Genomic DNA, 18,778 nt, shown 5'->3' on the forward strand with positions numbered 1-18,778 from the left:
GGGCTGTGGTGACAAAGGAGGGCCGGCACGAAAGCCGCTCCTCTCTGGCAAGGGAGGGCAAGCGGGACCACTTCCGAGCCGAGACAATGGGGCCCCTTGGAAGAACTCACTTGTTCGTGGCTGGGGCGGGGCTGTGACAAGAATGGAGATGAGCTCAGGCCATCCCTTCCTGCCAAGCTGGGAGTCCACGCAGTGGGCTGTCATAGCTCAGTGACTGTCATAGAAACTGCTCGATAGTAACTGCTGGCGTGTGTGCTCAGTTGCTTCAGCTGTGTCTGGGACCACAGGCCCCCTGCCACGGGGGTCTCCTCACGTGCTTGCCATCTCAGTGTAGCCGTGACCCTGGCCTGGGCGGCAGCCAGACTAATAAACACACGGGGAACTGCCGCCTGGGAGGGAGAGCCGGACAGAAAGCATAGCCCGGTGCCTCAGACACTCTGGGTACAGACAGAGCCACTGCAGAAGGGACCCACTGATGCTCTGTGGCCATAGGACCGCGTCCCCCTTCCTCACGGTGGCATTTGAGCAGCCTCACTCTGGGCCAGCCTACTTTCCAGCACCACCTCCTACCCCTTGCCCCATTGACGGAGTCATCTCCCCAGACCTTCGCCAGGCACAGCACACACTCAGCTCTTTGAGGCCTCAGTGCCTCTGCCCCTGCCAGCTCCTTTGCCTCTAATGCCCTCCCCTCTCCTTCCTGCCTGGATGATCCTTCAGGAAACTGTTTAACTATTTTCTCTCCTGGGAGGACCTCCTTTGCCCCTCAGGGGAGAATTCAACCCTGGTAGACCCAGCCCCTGCACCAGGCTTGCCTGCATAGCCATCTGCTATTTGCACCCGTCCACCTAGACCGTTTGTTTTCCCGTTGTCTCTCTTCCAGGCTGTGAGGAGAGGGACTGTGTCTTAATCTACCTTTCACTCCTAAACTCCAGGTCAGAGTCTGGCATTTAACACTCACCTGATGCTGATAGAAGGATGGATGGATAGAGGGTTAGATGCATGGATGGGACGGGAAGGATGAGGGAAGGATCCAGGCAGGTGCACCCTGGTGGGGAAAACACTTCATCCCAGAACCTGTACTTCCTCCCAGGCTAGAGGCCTGGGGTCCTCTTCCTACCTGAAAGCCCCCTCTTCCTCGGCTCTCACACTCTCATGCCTTGGATCCCAAGTAAGTGCTTGAGGCCTGCAAAGTGGTTTGAACCCCAGAGCCTTAGAGGGGGTCACGGGAAACCAACTTTCCCCTTAGGAGTTCCCCCAGGCACGTCCGAGCCTGCCCTGTGCAAAGAAGGAGGGCGGGAGGGTTGATCAGCCGTAGGTCAGTGCCATTACTCACCCCTCCCTCAGGCCTGGCTACTCACTGCTGCGTCCTTGCTCCCACACCCCCCAGTGTCCTCTGGCCCCGGACTGGAATCCCCAGGGCCCCTCCCATGCCTTGGGGTGACATCAGTGCCCAGCCCCAGGAGGAGGCTTCACCCCCAGAGGCACAGACATGAGCCTCTCAGAACAGACACCAGCCTCGCCCAGGGGCCAGGAGGTGGGCAAAGGCCAACTGAAACTGGTTTAAACCAGACTTAGCCGGTTTTGCTCTGAGCGGTAGAGGAAGTGAGTGGTTCACACCTAGTGAGACGGAGCAGCCAGGGCTATCTGGAAGCCTTTTCTACAGCCAGATCCCCTGCAGATCGCACAGGAGACACGGCCCCCACCCTGTGACTCCTCAAAGGACAGGGCCCAACACCAGTCCACAAGGGACACTCCAAAACAAGGCTTCGACCCTGTCTCCTCAGCCCAGGGCTGGCCCGACCCTGTTAGGTGGAGACCCTTCAGAGAAGGGTGTGCATGTGTGCTAAGCTGCTTCAGTCATGTCTGATTCTTTGCGACCCCAAGGACCACAGTCCGCCAGGCTCCTCTGTCCATGGGACTCTCCAGGCAAGAATACTGGAGTGGGTGGCCATGCCCTCCTCCAGGGGATCTTCCCCACCCAGGGATCCAGCCCGCGTCCCTTACGTCTCCTGCACTGGCAGGCAGATTCTTTACCATGAGCGCCACCTGGGAAGCCCTGCACAGAAGTGGGGGGAGTTCTATTAACTCTCCTGCCCTGAACTCACAAGGGTTTCCAGAGAACTCTGTCATCTCTGTGTCGTTTCTCTGGAGTCCTTCAGAGAACTACTTATGCTCCTGGCTTGTGGTGGGTGTCCTCCCTTCTGGAAACTCCCATCTCCACCATCTTCCATGGAGCATCAAAGCCAGGTTGCTGTACCTCCAAGGAGGAAGTGCCCACGGCAGCTGGGGTCCTCAACTCCTTGCCCGGTTTGCCCTGGAAGACCCAGGCTTGCAAGATCCAGCCAGGTCTCTGCTGGGTTGCCCACATAGGCCACCACTCAGCCCTGCCTCTTTTCTTGGACAGAAAAAAGCCTTTTCTGCTCCTCTTACTCGTGAAGCTAAAATACTCTTCAGAGAAGCCCATGGAAGGGGAAACCCAAACCAAAGACACCAACAGGGACTCTCAGTGCTGGGAAGAAAGGGCTCAGCAGTGGGACCCCTAGCAGAGCTCACTGGAGTCCTGACCTCCTGTTTCCGGGCTGTGCTGTGTTTAGGCAAGCCCCTTCTCTGAGCTCAGTTCCCTCCTCTGTAAGACAGTCCTGAGTATAGACTGCCTGTGCAAGTGGCCATGTGGGAGCATTTGGTGAGATTTGGATTCTGAAGTCAGGAGGCATGGCACATAGTAGGTATTCAACAGACAACAATCCCCTTTCTGCTCCTTCACTGCCCATGTGGTTTAGGGTCTCCACCTGGAGTGCTCAGGCACTGGGAGCCCACCCGGTGGACCTGAATCCCAGCTGGTGATGCCTGGGGAACTAACCTAGCCTGTGAGACCCACCCTCTCCCTTTAGTGACATGGGCTTAGCCACGGTTGTTATATGGGAGGGTCGTTAGGGGCTGTATGACAGGACAGGAGCAAACCGTTTAGCACAGTGACTGGCATAGAGTTGGTGCTCAGAAAATGCCAGTGGCTCTGTGGTTAATTTTTATCCCGTACGCCCACACTCCAGCACACAACTCTCCTCCGTAATGCTAGAGCCAGAGACACCGTGACCCCAGGAGGAGCCAGGTGGGGGTACAGCTTCAGCCCGAACCCTCAGAAGCTGCTTCATCAACCACATCTCCCCGCTGAATCAACATCACCTGTGGGACTTTTGGCACCACAGTGACACCCACAAACCCTGCTCTCGGGGGATGGGTCAGGTCAGGAAAGGTGCCAGTGAGTTCCCAAGGCAAAAAAACACTTCCCTACAAGCACCCGGCCTCCGGGACGCTGGGAGGTGCACGGAGAGGCAGGCCTGCTCCGTGTGGCCAACCTGTGGCCAATGTACCTTGTGGGAAAGCAAAGACTTGGAGCTGCAGCGGTGGGACCTGGGGAAAACCCAGAGACTATTTCACAGCGAGAAACCCAGGTTCAAGAGGGAAGTGAATGTACCAGGTCACCTGACAGCCAACGCTAGGTCGCATCACCTAGTGATTCCCATCACTGCTTTCACCTCCTGACCATGGGCCAAGACTTCGAGAGATCTTCCTTCATATACAGACGTGTACGGCTGTAATCACTGTTGAAAAGGCATTGTTTCTATACCTGACTGCTTTTTTTTAAGTCTTTATTGAATTTGTTACAATATTGTTTCTGTTTTATGTTTTGGTTTTTTGGCCACAGGGCGTGTGGGATCCTAACCCCCGGCCAGGGATCAAAACCACATCCCCTGCAAGTCCTAACCACTAAACCACCAGAAAAGTCCCTATACCTGACTTCTGACCATTCCGTTCCTCAACTTTTTCTTGTGATCAACTTTTCTGAGGTGAAATTCACATAACATACCATTAACCACTCCAGAGTGTACAATTCAGTGGTATTAAGTGCATTCACATTGCTGGGCAACCACCAGCTCTCTCTACTTTCAAAACTTTTTTTATCACCCCATAAAAAATCCCACACCTGTGAGATAATCCCTTATCCTCCCCTGGGAACCTCTGGTCTGCTTTCTGTCTCTTGGGGCCTTCTGGAGGCATCATATAAAAGGAATCATACAACGTGTGGCCTTTGGTGTCTGACTTCTTGCATTTAGTATGATGTTTTGCAGGTTCATCCACTTATAATATGCATCAGTGCTCCATTCCTTTTATGGCTAAATCATATTCTTCCATATAGAAATGCTATTCATCCTGGGTGGACATTTGGACTGGTTTGTCATTTCTAAACATACAGGAAGACTGAAAGAATAATATAATGAGCTCTCCTTTTCCCACTCCCCTGACTCAACAACAGAGTCTGGATTGAGCGAGGCCAACAAGGTATTCTGTTGGGACACTGAAGGAAGGGCTTGCTTCCAGCAACTGCAGGGGCAGGTGGGCCTTGAGAGGCATGACTCCCTCAAGGCTGCCCCTGAGGCATCTTGCCAGCCTCATCCTGGTCCTGGCCCTGTTGGACTGTTTTAATCTGTTGCCATGCTTGCATTGGCTGTCAAGTGACCTGGTGCACACTTGAAGATGGATTATGGACCACATGACATGTTACTCCTCAGTTGCTCAGCTCCCAAGGACAATGTGCTAAGTAAAAAATCCATTCCCCACTGTGATTTCATGTCACCTCCATCTTCCAACCATAGTCACATTTCCCAACTGCCCCAAGTACTTCTCTCATAGATCTTTTGCTTGGTTGGTTGGTTTGTTTTCATAACCAACCAAGCAAATGATGTATGAAAGATGTTGTCTGGGGGCTTCCCTAGTGGCTCAGATGGTAAAGAATCTACCTGCAATGCACAAGACCCAGGTTCGATCTCTGGATCGGGAAGATCTCCTGGAGAAGGGAATGGCTACCCACTCCAGTATCTTGCCTGGAGAATTCCATGGACAGAGGAGACTGGTTGGCTACATTCCATGGAGTCGTAGGGAGTCAGGTATGACTAAGTGACTTTCACTTTCCCTTTTTCTTTTGGTTTGTTTTTAGCAGGATCTAATGGTGCTTCCCACATCACATGTGGATATTGTGTCTCTTTCACATTAAAATGGCCAGGGTTCCCCCTCTGCCCCATGGCATAGGGCTTTTAAAGAGTCCAAACTGTTTTATACAGAGTGAAGTAAGTCAGAAAGAAGAAACCAATACAGTATAAGAATGCATATATATGGAATTTAGAAAGATGGTAACCATGACCCTATATGCAAGATAGCAAAAGAGACACAGATGTAAAGAACAGACTTTTGGACTCTATGGGAGAAGGCGAGGGTGGGATGATTTGAGAGAATGGCATTAAAACATGTATATTCAGTTCAGTTCAGTTCAGTTCAGTCGCTCAGTCGTGTCCGACTCTTTGCGACCCCATGAATCACAGCACGCCAGACCTCCCTGTCCATCACCAACTCCCAGAGTTCACACAAACTCATGTCCATCGAGTCGGTGATGCCATCCAGCCATCTCATTCTCGGTCGTCCCCGTCTCCTCCCACCCCCAATCCCTCCCAGCATGAGACTCTTTTCCAGTGAGTCAACTCGTCGCATGAGGTGGCCAAAGTATTGGAGTTTCAGCTTTAGCATCAGTCCTTCCAATGAACACCCAGGACTGATCTCCTTTAGAATGGACTTGTTGGATCTCCTTGCAGTCCAAGGGACTCTCAAGAGTCTTCTCCAACACCACAGTTCAAAAGCATCAATTCTTCGGCGATCAGCTTTCTTCACAGTCCAACTCTCACATACATACATGATGACTGGAAAAACCATAGCCTTGACTAGACGGACCTTGGTTGGCAAAGTAATGTCTCTGCTTTTTAATATGCTATCTAGGCTGGTCATAACTTTCCTTTCAAGGAGCAAGCGTCTTTTAATTTCATGGCTGCAATCAGCATCTGCAGTGATTTTGGAGCCCAAAAAAATAAAGTCTGACACTGTTTCCACTGTTTCCCCATCTATTTCCCATGAAGTGATGGGACCAGATGCCATGATCTTCGTTTTCTGAATGTTGAGCTTCAAGCCAACCTTTTCACTCTCCTCTTTCACTTTCATCAAGAGGCTTTTGAGTTCCTCTTCACTTTCTGCCATAAGGGTGGTGTCATCTGCATATCTGAGGTTATTGATATTTCTCCCGGCAATCTTGATTCCAGCTTGTGCTTCTTCCAGCCCAGCGTTCCCCATGATGTACTCTGCATAGAAGTTAAATAAGCAGGGTGACAATATATAGCCTTGACGTACTCCTTTTCCTATTTGGAACCAGTCTGTTGTTCCATGTCCAGTTCTAACTGTTGCTTCCTGACCTGCATACAGGTTTCTCAAGAGGCAGGTCAGGTGGTCTGGTATTCCCATCTCTTTCAGAATGTTCCACAGTTTATTGTGATCCACACAGTCAAAGGCTTTGGCATAGTCAATGAAGCAGAAATAGATGTTTTCCTGGAATATTACCATATGTGAAATAGATGACCAGTCCAAGTTCGATGCATGAAACAGGGCACTCAAAGCTGGTGCACTGGGACAACCCAGAGGGATGGGATGGGGAGGGAGGTGGGAGGGGGGTCCAGGATGGGGGGGACACATGTATGCCCATGGCTGATTCATGTCTATGTAGGGGGCAAAAACCACCACAATATTGTAAAGTAATTATCCTCCAATTAAAATAAATAAATTAATTTTTTAAAAAAGAGGCCAAACCTTATAGTCTTTTAAAATGGCCCACACCATGGATTTGCCTGATTGTTTTCTCTTGATGTCATTTAACTTGTTCTTCTGTCCCCTATAGATCCCGTGACCTGGGATTTGGGACTGGAGATTAAACATGTTGGCAAGAATACTCCATAGGTAAGGTGTGTTCTGCACATCACCTCACATTGGGAAGACTGTGATGCCAGGTGGTCCTACTATGAATGGATGATGCCAAATTTGACTGGTTGGATAAATGCATGGCCACCATACTTGTCGGTTGGAACGGCCATTTTTCCTTTTTTAATCAGTAAGTAAGCTGGGGAGACTCTCTGCAGCTGCACAAATATCCTGTTTCCCAACAACCCTTCACTCGCTGGCCTTTAGCACATTAATGATCCCTGCCCAAGTCAAGAATTACACTGGAGGAGGCTGTGAAATGGTGACTTTCTAGCTTTATCGTTCCTTCTACCGTCCTCAGTGGCATCCTTTTGAAAAGGAGGGCTCCCCTCTTCTCCCTCACCCTCTCTCTTTCTCTTACACATGCACACACACTGAATCCATGGGTTTTTCTATTCGTTTCATGTGAAGTTTCAAGTATATTTTCTACTTGTTTCATTAATGATAGCCATTTTTCTTCCTGATGCTCAGAAGCCTCAAATTTTGCCAAAGGGATCCCTTTAAGTCTACTTCTGCACCTTTCTGGCATGACTTCACTAGTTTTTAAGCACACCCTTGCTTCTCGGGAAAGATTGAAGGCAGGAGGAGTAGGGGATGACAGAGGATGAGATGGTTGGATGGCATCACTGACTCAACGGACCTGAGTTTGAACAAGTTTCCGGAGTTGGTGATGGACAGGGAAGCCTGGCGTGCTGCAGTCCATGGGGTGGCAAAGAGCTGGGCACACCTGAGCGACTGAACTGAACTTGTTTCTGGGAACAATAAGATGTCCTAAGCTTACCTTGTACTTTCCTTTCCTCAAATCTGGAATCAACTGCTTCTCCAGAAAGGTTTAGTTCTTTTTGGTGGTTAGTGGTCTTAGAAATCAAGACTGAACACTGGGTGGTCTCATCGCTCCTGGAGTTCTTGCTTCCAAGCTCTTTCAGTGGACAAAGGTGGGGAAACTGAAATCAGTTTATAATATTATCAGTTCAAGTTTAACCATCTGTTTCTTCTCTTAACTCTTTTGCTGTTGCTAATTTAATATTTGAATCGCTTTTCTTTCACACAGACTTAGTTTCTAATGACATTAATATACATATTTATTTACTTGATTTTATGATATACATAAAATACTTCCAAAGTTACTGTATCATCATCACTGCTAAGAATAAATGTACTAAGTAAACTAAGGACTTCTTTAGTTTTATTTGTCCATGGAATATACCCCACCTCAGATGTATGGTCAAGGTATTTTTTTCAAGTTTCTTGAAATCATTCTTTTTGTTGTACAGTTAGGCTCTTAAATTAATTTACAGTCAGGTTTATTTGTTTGCATTTGTGAACAATTTGGGAGTTTTCTCTTTTCTTTCCTATTTTTGATTTAACTTTATGAACATACAAATCATGTACCTGGTTATAAACAGAAAACTATATTAAAAACCATATTTGGAGCAATTTTACTCCCACATCAATCACCCTGTTTCCATGCCCCTCTGGTTGATTCTTCTTGTGTCTTTTTATATATGTGTGTGCATATGTGTTCATGTATACGTATTATTACTTCCCCTTCTTTTCTACAGAATTTATGATAGGGTGCAGATGAACATCTAGAGTTCTGTGAGATAAAATAAATTTAAAGGAGACACATTTGCTTCTAAATCTCAGACCTACTCCCAGCTAGCTGTGTGGCTTGAGCTAGTCACATAATCCCTCTGAGTCTCTATCTCCTCATCTGTAAAATGCGATAACAATCCCTGCCTTGTATGGTTTGGGCTAGGATAAAGATATTTCTCATATCATATTAAAATATTAAATTCTAGGTACAGTACAGAGCAAAATGTAAAGAACAAACTAAAGAATATTAATACATATATATATTTAATATTATGCCTTCCTGTATAAGACACAGCCCCAGAATACATAAAAGACCAAGGTGGTTTTATAGAGATACAAAACAACTCTATGACAAAGGAAACCCTAATCAATGTTAAAACACAAGCAACAGACAGGGCAAAAGTGTTTGCAATATATTTAAAACACATCAGGTACAATCACTTTGAAAAACTGTTTGGCACTTTCTAGTAGAGCTTAAATATACACTCACCCTGTGACCCAGTTATTCCACTCTAGGGTATTTACCCAAGAGAAATGAGAACACACATCCGCACGAAGACTTGTGTGTAAATGTTGATAGCAGGCTTATTCTTTATAGCCCTAAACCAGAAATGACCCTGATGCTTATTACCCAGGACAATGGGTGACCCATGTGACAATGGGACACCCCTCAGCAATTAACAGGAACCAACTACAGATAACATGGATGAATCTCTAAAACAGTTCGTTAAGCAAAGGAGGACAGACATGAAAGTGTCTGCTTGTATTGGATTGGCCAAAAAGTTTGTTCAGGTTTTCCGTAACATCTTACAGAAAAATACGAACAAACTTTTTGGCCAACTAATATGATCTATTTACAGGAAACTCAGGTAGAGTCAAATCTAATGGCTTGTGATAGGAACCAGTACAACAGTTGTTCTTGAGGGGTACTGACCAGAAAGGGATCTGAGGGAAACTTCGGGAGCAGGGAGATGTTTGTGCTGTGATTTGAGTGGTGATTACATGTGTGTGTATGTTTGTCAACAATCTTCAAACCCTACCCTTAAGATTTACACGTTTCATTGTATGTAAAATACACCTCAATTAAAAAGACAATGGGGACTTCCCTGGTGGCGCAGTGGATAAGAATTGGCCTGCCAACACAGGGGTCACGAGTTCGATCCCTGGTCTGAGAAGACTCCACACGCCTCAGGACAGCGAAGTCTGTGCTCCACAACTACTGAGCCCACGTGCCGCAACTACTGAAGTCCACGTGCCTAGAGCCTGTGCTCTCTGCAACCAGAGGAAGTCCGTGCACGCCAACAAAGATCCAGAACAATCAAACATAAGTAAGTAAATAGAGTCTTTTTAAAAAACAAAAATGGATTAAACAGAGGACATATAAAGAGTTCCCAGAAATCACTAAGAAAAGGTTGTGTGTGCTAAGTTGCTTCAGTCGTGTCTGACTCTTTGTGACTCTTTGGTCTATAGCCTGGCAGGTTCCTCTGTCTGTGGAATCCTCCAGGCAAGAACTCTGGAGTGGGTTGCCATGCCCTCCTCCAGGGGATCTTTCTGACCCAAGGATCGAACACTTATTTCCTGCGGTTCCTGCATTGCAGGTGGATTCTTTACTACTGAGCCACCAGGGAAGTCAAAAAAGGAGTAAATACTGTTTTTAAAAAATGGGCAAAGACTGTAAACAAACAACTTATTATTAAAGATATATTCATGTTTAGCCAACAAATGACGAAGAGATGTTCAGTTCACATGGAAGCTAGGAAATACAGGATTGCAGTTTTGCCCATCAGGTTGGCAGAAGTTAAAAAGATTAATAATATCAAATGTTGGTAAGAAAAGAAATCAAAGAAATAATCACTCTTATGAACTATAAATTGGTGAAGGTTATTAAAAAACAATTGGTTAGTTCCTATCAAAATTTTAGATGTACATATCCTTTGACCTAGCACTAAAACTTCTGGAAATCTATACAAAAAAAGGAATTATTTTAAATCACAATATTTCTGTACCATGGAGTGAAGTAGTTCTATGAGTATCAATATGAAAGGACATATAACTAAATGAACAAAAGCACAATTCAGAACAATACACAATATAAAACACGATCCCACTTATACGAAAAACACCTGAGTAACTATATGCATGCATGCATGCTCAGTCATATCCAACTCTGAGACCCCACGGACTGCAACCCGCCAGGCTCCTCTGTCCATGGAATTTTCCTGGCAAGGATACTGAAGTGGGTATTTCCTCCTTCAGGGGATCTTCCTGACCTAGGGATTGAAATTTTGACTCCCGAATCTCCTGCCTTGCAGACACATTCTTTACTGCTGAGCCATTGGGGAAGCCAATGCAGATAATTACATGTACATATATATATATATTTAGGCATCTCTGGTAGTTCATCTGATAAAGAACCCGCCTGCAATGCAGAAGACCTAGGTTCAATCCCTGGCTTGGGGAGATCTCTTGGAGGAGGAGGGCATGTCAACCCACTCCAGTATTGTGCCTGGAGAATCCCAAGGACAAAGGACCCTGGCAGGCTTCAGTCCATGGGGTCTCAAAGAGTCTGACACGAATGAGTGACTAAGCACAGTGCAAAGAGGGAATAGGAAATATTTGCTTTAAGTGCTGATAAGGTTATTTCCTGGGAAGGGTATCAGGGGTGTTTGGTAAAGGAGAAGTTTCCTATGTTACACTGTATGTTTTGAGTATTATTTTTATAATAAAAGTATATTTCTGCACTCTTGCTGCCATTGTGAAAACAAACGCAAAAGGTTTCTTGACAAACTCTTTGACGCTAAGGATTTCTGAAGGAGCCATTGGATATATGTATTTTGTCCTCTTTATATGTCCAGTCTTGTCCAAGGGGTGAAAGAACCCCAAAGAAACATATCCCACTCAAATCCCTGTACATTCACCTTGTTATGATCATGCAATGCTAATCATGGAAATACAGTCCCTGCTGTCATCCAACGGGCACTGGAAAACATTCAACAATTGTGTGTTCAAATGTATTCTTACAGGTGTGGTGGTTGTGAGAGTAGGGGTTGAGGGAGTCCTATCCTTCAAACTTAATCACACAGGATACCAACCCTCACAGGACCCTGGCAGCCATGTGTGTTTTGGAAATCAGAAGTTTTACGATTTTAGTTGGTGCTAGTGGACAGAGTCTAATCTCATATAGTGCATGCATGTATGCTAAGTCACTTCAGTCATATCTGACTCTTTACAACCCTGTGGACTGTAGCCCACCAGGCTACTCTGTCTATGGGATTCTGCAGGCAAGAATACTAGAGTGGGTTGCAGGCCTTCCACCAGGGGATCTTCCCAACCCAGGGATTGAACCCGCGTCTCCTGTGGCTCCTGTATTGCAGATGGATCCTTTACCACTGAGCCACTGGGGAATATAGGAGATCTAGCAGAATCTGGGGCAGCACCTTATAATCAGGCACATCCCCAATATTTCTGTAGCAAAATGCATGAATGTTCATATCGAATATGAAAACTAGCTAACCACAGGTCAGTCCAAGTCAGATTCTGCAGTCAAATGAGCTCATGCTAATCTGACAAAATCAGCTTTTGATGTTTGAGATCTCTCTGGATTTTGGAACTGTGGATAAGGGACTGTATGGCCAAATGCTCTCTAAACCTTACCTTATTTTTGTTTTATTGAAGCATAGATGACTTGGGGTTCCCCAGGCGGCGCTAGTGGTAAAAAACCCTCCTGCCAATGCAGGAGACGTAAGATGCTTCACTCAACTGAAGCGACATAGCACACACATAGATGATTTCCTAAGCTTCACTTTGAAAGGTGATTTCTGACGACAGAATGTCAGCGTGATGCGCCTGTATTTAATATCATTCCTCCTCTCATCACTGAGCGTACAGTGGATACCATCAAGTTAAGGAAGTGGTGTCCCTGAGGCCGGATTTAGTCATGCCAAATAATTTCCATGTTTGGCCCAACTGTGTTAAGATTAAGGAACCCACTGTTCCTACACTAAGTTTTGAATTTTTTAAATTTTCTACTTACTTCTAGGAAATGATGTAGGACAAAATCCTATAGCATAGTCACACTCACACACACACATGATGCAGGGTGGACTGAACCGAAGTATTACTCAAGCCACATTTGTTAAGTCCAGGCTCAGCTCTTCACTCATTCGTTGATGTGGAGAAATCCAAAGCCAGCAAATGAACGTCAGCTCCAGCTCATCCAAGTCTAACACACAAAGTTTCATATTGCCAGTTCTCATGGAAGTCTGGAGTTTGAATATACGCTACCTATGTGATGCAGAACCCCCAAGCCAGAATAGTGAATCGGTCCCAGGTTGGCAGTGCCCCCTGGTGGTTAGAAGAAGCAAATACAAATCCTCTAGAGTAAAAGTGTTCTCACTTTGATTTGCCAAACTACAAAAAACAAAAAAACCCGCACTCAAAGCAATGAGTCACCATGAACTAGAGTCAGCAGAGACAACAAGCCACAGATTCCAACCAGGATTTCTCAGCCTCAGAGCTATTGACATTTGGGACCAGATAATTCTTTTCCATAAGGGCTATCCTGTGCATATTAAGTAGAATACCTGGCCTCCACCCACTAAAGGCCAGAAGTGTGTGCACACTCACACACACACACACACACACACACCACCAGTTTTGACAACTAAAATGTCTCCAGACATTTCCCAATGTCTTGAAGGAGAAAAATTGCCCTCAGTTGAAAAACATTGATTTAGATCTTCAAAGACTTAAAATATTAGAACAATAAGATAGATCATAAAATAGCTGTGTATGAAATACTTAAAGGCTTAAAATACAGACCAAAGACAAACAATAAATGAATAAGAAACTACCAAAATTTACAGGCAGGTGTTTATGAAGGCTCACATAGAACTGGAAATGAGAAAAAGACAATTCATGAAATTAAAAATTCAATGGATACACCAGACTAGATACACAATCACTGAAACAGAGGAGAAATTTAAAGAAATCGCCCAGCTATACAGGAAGAGCAAGATGAAGCAAAACAGAAAACGGAACAATAAGGGAAACATGATACAGAGGTTAAATGACAAGCAACTGGAGCTCCAGAAGCAAAGAGTAAGGAGAATGAGAGGCAGGCGATATTTGCGGAGATAATGCCCAAAACTCTTCTGGATCCACATACACAGGAACTCCTGAAAATATCAAGCTGGGTGAAAGTGCAAGTTGTTACGGGCTGGATGGAGGAAAGCTGAAGCCTGAGCCTCAAGGGCTTATCATTGAAGCTGGTACACCAGTCCAACCCAGAGGTCCACGGGAGGGCCAAGCTGGCGTCAATGGCGCAGATGTGGGAGAGCTGAAAAGGGAGGGATACTGTGGACGGGGACCTGAGCTTGACCTTGAAGGGTGTTGAGGGAAGTTCACCCAGTGTGTCTTCAGAGACCTTGATTTGAGCCCTTTGTTTTACAGGACAACCTGCAAGGTTGATTGGAGGTGGAATGTAGAAGGGTAGAGAGGACATGGGAAAACAGGGGAAAGAGCATAAGCAAAGCTTTGGAGGCAAGGCTAACACGTCATGAGCAAAAGACCAAAAGGAGTCCTGTTCAATGGATCGGGGAATATTTGAGAGAAGAATTACAAAACTTATTGAATGGACAAAGTGAAACCAGCCTGGGAAAGTCCCTTGGGAGATAAGCAGGTGTGTTTAGACTTGAAACTGTAGACCAAGGGTTGGTCAGCTGCAGCCTATGGGCAAGTCTGGCCCACAGCCTGTTTTTGCAAAAAAAAGTTTTATTGGAGCACAGGCACACCAGTTCATTTGCAAACCACCTATGGCCGTCTTTCACTACAACAGCAGGGAGCAGTAGCTGCCACAGACACCACACCATGTGGCCTGCAAAGCCTAAGATATTTACTCTATGACCCTCAACAGAGAAAGTATGCTCATCCCTGATCTAGGCAGAAGCAGCCAGGCAATGAGGCCTTTCGGCCAATACCCATGATTAAGAGGATAAACCTAGAAGTGGCTGAAGGACTGTGTGTTTTGTAAGAGGAGGAAGAAAAGTGCTTAACCTTTATTGAGTTCCTACTTTTTGCCATCCCTCCTCCCACATTATCATTATTTTTCACAATGACCCTGACTAGAAACTGCTGCTATTTTTTTTTTCAGAGATGAGTTAAATGGGATCCAGAGAAGTTAAGCGATTTACCCAAGGTCAGCCAGTGTTTCAGGCAGGGCTGAGACTTCATTTCAGGTTGGTCAGATTCCAAAGCTGATGTTCTTCCTACCACACCTCACTGCCTTTCCAGGCACTGTGTATCCCAGATGGAAGGTGACAGCCTCAGGCTGATGAGCTGGCTACTGTGTGTCATAGCCAGCAACAGTTTAAATGGGGGTGGGGGTGGTGTTTACCTCTTCTCTTGAAAACAGATCCAGAGGCCTACTCTGACCCAAAGTGAGGGGGACCTCTGGCTCAGGGATCCTCCAACAATTGCTTCCAACTTATCCAAACATTGGCTCCACCTTGGCCCTCTCCACCCCGCCCCTCCAGAGCCATTGGCTCGGCCAGGAACGCCTATCATACAACTTCCCTCCAGTCTCATCTCACAGCACGATGCTGAAGGCACTTGGGCCATGTGATAGCATCTCCGTATCTATGAAAAAAAAAACACAAGGGTTGGCAGTCCTGCACAGTGCCACCCACAAGAGATGGCCCAGTTGATTTGCAGTGAAATTGCAACACAGCTTCTGCTTCTGCCCCAGCTGGATCCCAGGCCCTGGAGCAGAGCCCATCGAGGCTTGCTTCCACCCCCAGCCTGGCTCCTGCTCCTCCCGTGACTAATTTGGATCCCCATCTGACAGCTACCATGACCACTCCGTCCAGATAGGGCCTAACAGACCAGCTTCTCGGTTTTGTGGTCAAACTGGTTCTTGAAACTTCCCCAGAGTTCCAGCAGGGTTGGGTCTGTCTGTGGGGAACTGTAACTGGCTGCCCCTTGGGGTTGAGCTGGTTGAGGGTTTGAGAAACCGAAAGAAAGAGATTAGGAAAGTGTGAGTTCCACCTAAGGCCTAGGTTATCTATACGGTCGTGGGACGTAATGGAAGTCTCCCCAGTGGATCCCAGTGGCTGGGTCTGTACCTTGTCAGCTCTCCAGTTTACAGTCGGATGCCATGCCACGTGAGCTCTAACCTCCAGCGTGTCCATGAGGAAATGGATGTAAACATGGGAGGAACCCTGTGACCCCAGGTCTACTGACAGCCTCGCATGGACAGTTGCTACACCCTCCTACTCTCCTGGGAAACAGAGATGTGTGTCAGCTCCAGGGACTCTGGGCCCATGCCTGCTGGTGTGCTGAACTGCTTGCTGGCTGTCCCTGATGCAGAGGGACAGCGGGGAGTGAGGGACACCGGCTTACCCCAGCAGCCTTCCTCAAACACAGCCTGTTGGCCCCTTTGCTGTAGCCACATTGTGTGTCCACACGGGGGGCAAGAAAGAAAGGGGTGGGGAGCCAGAAGAGGACAAAGAAAACAAGGAGGCCAAGGAAGGTTTCAGTGCAGTTCAGTTGCTCAGTCGTGTCCGATTCTTTGCGACCCCATGAAGGAAGGTTTAAAGAGCATCTATTACATGCCACGCTCAGCACGGGGCACATACAAACATCATTACATTTATTCCTTATGTGGGAAAGGAGACATAATTTATTAGACAAACATGTGCATCCCTGAGACACAGCACAGCTGTAAGGACTGTAGACCTGACTCCTCCTGTATCCCACCTCTGCCATAGCTGCTTGTGTGATCTCACTTAACTCACCTAAAATACAGGGGTTAAAAAATAGGGATGATGTCATATGGTTGTTACAGTGATTAAATGAGATAATGTACTTAAAGTGCTTAGAACAATGCCTGACCTGAGCTCCCTGTGTTATACAGCAGCTAACTACCTGTTTTACACATGGCAGTGTATACATGTCAATGCACTTTCTCAATTCATCTCAACCTCTCCATTCCCCTCTGTGTCCATTCTCTATCTCTGCACCTCTATTTCCACCCTGCAAACAGGTTCATCAGTACCATTTTTCTAGATTCCATATATATGCGTTAATACACAGCATTTGTTTTTCTCTTTCTGACTTGCTTCACTCTCTGTGACAGACTCTAGGTGCTCTGTGACGACCTAAATAGTGGAAGGGGAGGTGGGGGGGTGGGAGGAAGGCTCAAGAGGGTCGGGATATATATACAAATGGTTGATTCATGTTGTTGCACAGCAGAAACTAACGCAACATTGTAAAGCAATTATATTCCAATTTTTTTAAAGTGCTAAAGGAAAAACTATAGACCTAGAAAATATAGCCAAATATATTCTCCAAACCCTAAGGACAAAGATTGTTTTTTCAGACAAAAATATATATATATAATACCTCATACAGAGACAGTAAAATCATGGTGTTAACTAATTCTGATTTTTTAATCTTTATTCTTGTTTTACTGTTGAAGAAATTGAGGCTCAGAGAGGAGCAGTGACCTGCCCAAGATCACACAACTAAAGAACGACAGATGCTGGCGTTCACCTCTGGGTCTATCTGATGCCACTACCCCCTGTTTGAAGATTCTGAGTCCACAAGGGGACTGAGATAGAAAGAGAAACCTGAGCGCCCTTGGGCAAGATAACTGCTGCAAAGGCAGCTGCTGGGGCTGTGGCTGGTCTCAGGAAGGGAGTGAGTCAACCTCACAAGGTCGTGGGGTGAGGTCCCCTGGGAGGGGCTCAGGGCTTCTTGGTACCCTCAGGCCCTGAAGGGAACCCAGGTGGGGAAATGGCTATGGGTGACAGGAGTCTGCTCATCCCTGAAGAAACCAGTGAATGATTATGCAGAAAAAATTGAGAACGCTCAGCCTCCGGGAAGGCAGGCTTAATGGTGGTGAAAGAGCCCCTAGCAACAGATAAACAGGAAGTCCTGTTGCCCAATACCAGACAGACACGCAAGCAGTCCCCACACACGAGTGGTGGCACCGAAGCTTGGTGCAGCAGCCCAAGAGGAAAGCGGCAAAAGCCCCCGGGGTGGGGCATCCCGCCTCAGCCCGTCCACACACAGCCACAAAGTGGGCCAAGCCTCTGGCAACTGGGGAAGGTACACAGCCTCCCTGGGCACCCCTTTTTCCAGCCATGTAATGCAGATGGTGAGACCCAACTTCCAGGGCAGTTCTAAGGACTGAGGTTAGATTATGGGGTGGGATGCGGTGTGAGTGCCCTTTCTCAGTACAGAGTTCATGACCCCCTGCACCCTTAATGCTATGCCCAAACTGTCTCCCATTCCCTCAAAGAGCTGGACTCAATATAGGTTTCTACTGAGCTTCTCAGGTTCCTGGAAGGCAGATGAGCCTTTTCATATTTACAGCAACCCACCCCTCTCCCCAGCACTGCCTGCTGGCCCACACCTGATGGAGAATAATAGTGTTACTTCAATATCCCTGGGGACTTCCCTGGCTGTCCAGGGGTTAAGAATCTGCCTTGCAGTGCAGGGGATGTGGGTTCAATCCCTGGTCAGGAAACTAAGACCCCACATGCTACGAGGCAACTAAGCCTGAGCACCGCAACTTCCAAGCATGTGCATCTCACCTAGAGAGTCTGTGCCCGAACAAAGATCCTGCTTGCCACAATTAAGACCTGATGCAGCCAATAAGTAAATAAATATTTTTTAAAAAATATCCCTGGACAGGTGCAGCTTCTGGCCTCGCCCCTATGTCCCTGGAGCCAAGCAACCGATCCGAGCTACCTCGACAGATAATCACTGGCTCCCTCTGAAGGTCCTGATCTCTGCATCACCCGTGGTTAGAGGCCAGCACCACTTGGAGAGGAGGTTGCAAAGGGGATTCAGTCACTGACTAGGAGTCAGATCTGCAGAACTGAAACCCTCATGGGCCAGCCCAAGCCGCTGTTCCTGTGTTGTTGGACTTTGTGGCTGTTTTACAGACAGAGCCCAAAGCCTCCTTGATAAAAAGTGCTATCTGTCTAATGAATGTATTTGTAGGGCGTTTAAGTTCAAAGCCAGTACAATACTGGCAGAAAGGAAAGATGAAAGAATGGAAAGAACAGGATGGGAGCTGGGGACCCCTGAGCCCAGCAGATGTTTCTACCAAAAGAGCCTCCTCACTTCCTGGGATCCCTGAGACCGAGCCCTACGGTCTAAGCAGGCAGGTCTGTGATCCCATCCAGCCCGACCTGTCCCAAGGCCTGAGGCGCACCAGGCATCCGAGCAGAGCCTACATCACACTCACTCTTTGGATTCCCTAATTGTTGCTCTGAAAATCTGTCAGAAGCTCCAAGGGGCACCAAGGCAGTTCTTTGGAAAA

The 18,778-nt window shown here is 46.9% G+C and overlaps 1 long non-coding RNA gene across 1 annotated transcript in view; it reads right to left on the reverse strand.

The window, feature by feature from the left end:
- The window catches only part of LOC148776615 (uncharacterized), an 85,317-nt gene that overhangs the window by 23,074 nt on the left and 43,465 nt on the right, over positions 1-18,778 (reverse strand). Inside the window, exon 2 of the long non-coding RNA XR_016038371.1 lies at positions 7,634-7,796. This is a non-coding gene — a long non-coding RNA (uncharacterized LOC148776615). The remainder of the gene's footprint in view (positions 1-7,633; positions 7,797-18,778) is intronic.

This window comes from Moschus berezovskii, chromosome 9 (assembly GCF_049115385.1).
Source record: "Moschus berezovskii isolate FMDL1 chromosome 9, NW_MosBer_1.0, whole genome shotgun sequence".
In the NCBI taxonomy this organism is placed as follows: Eukaryota; Metazoa; Chordata; class Mammalia; order Artiodactyla; family Moschidae; genus Moschus; species Moschus berezovskii.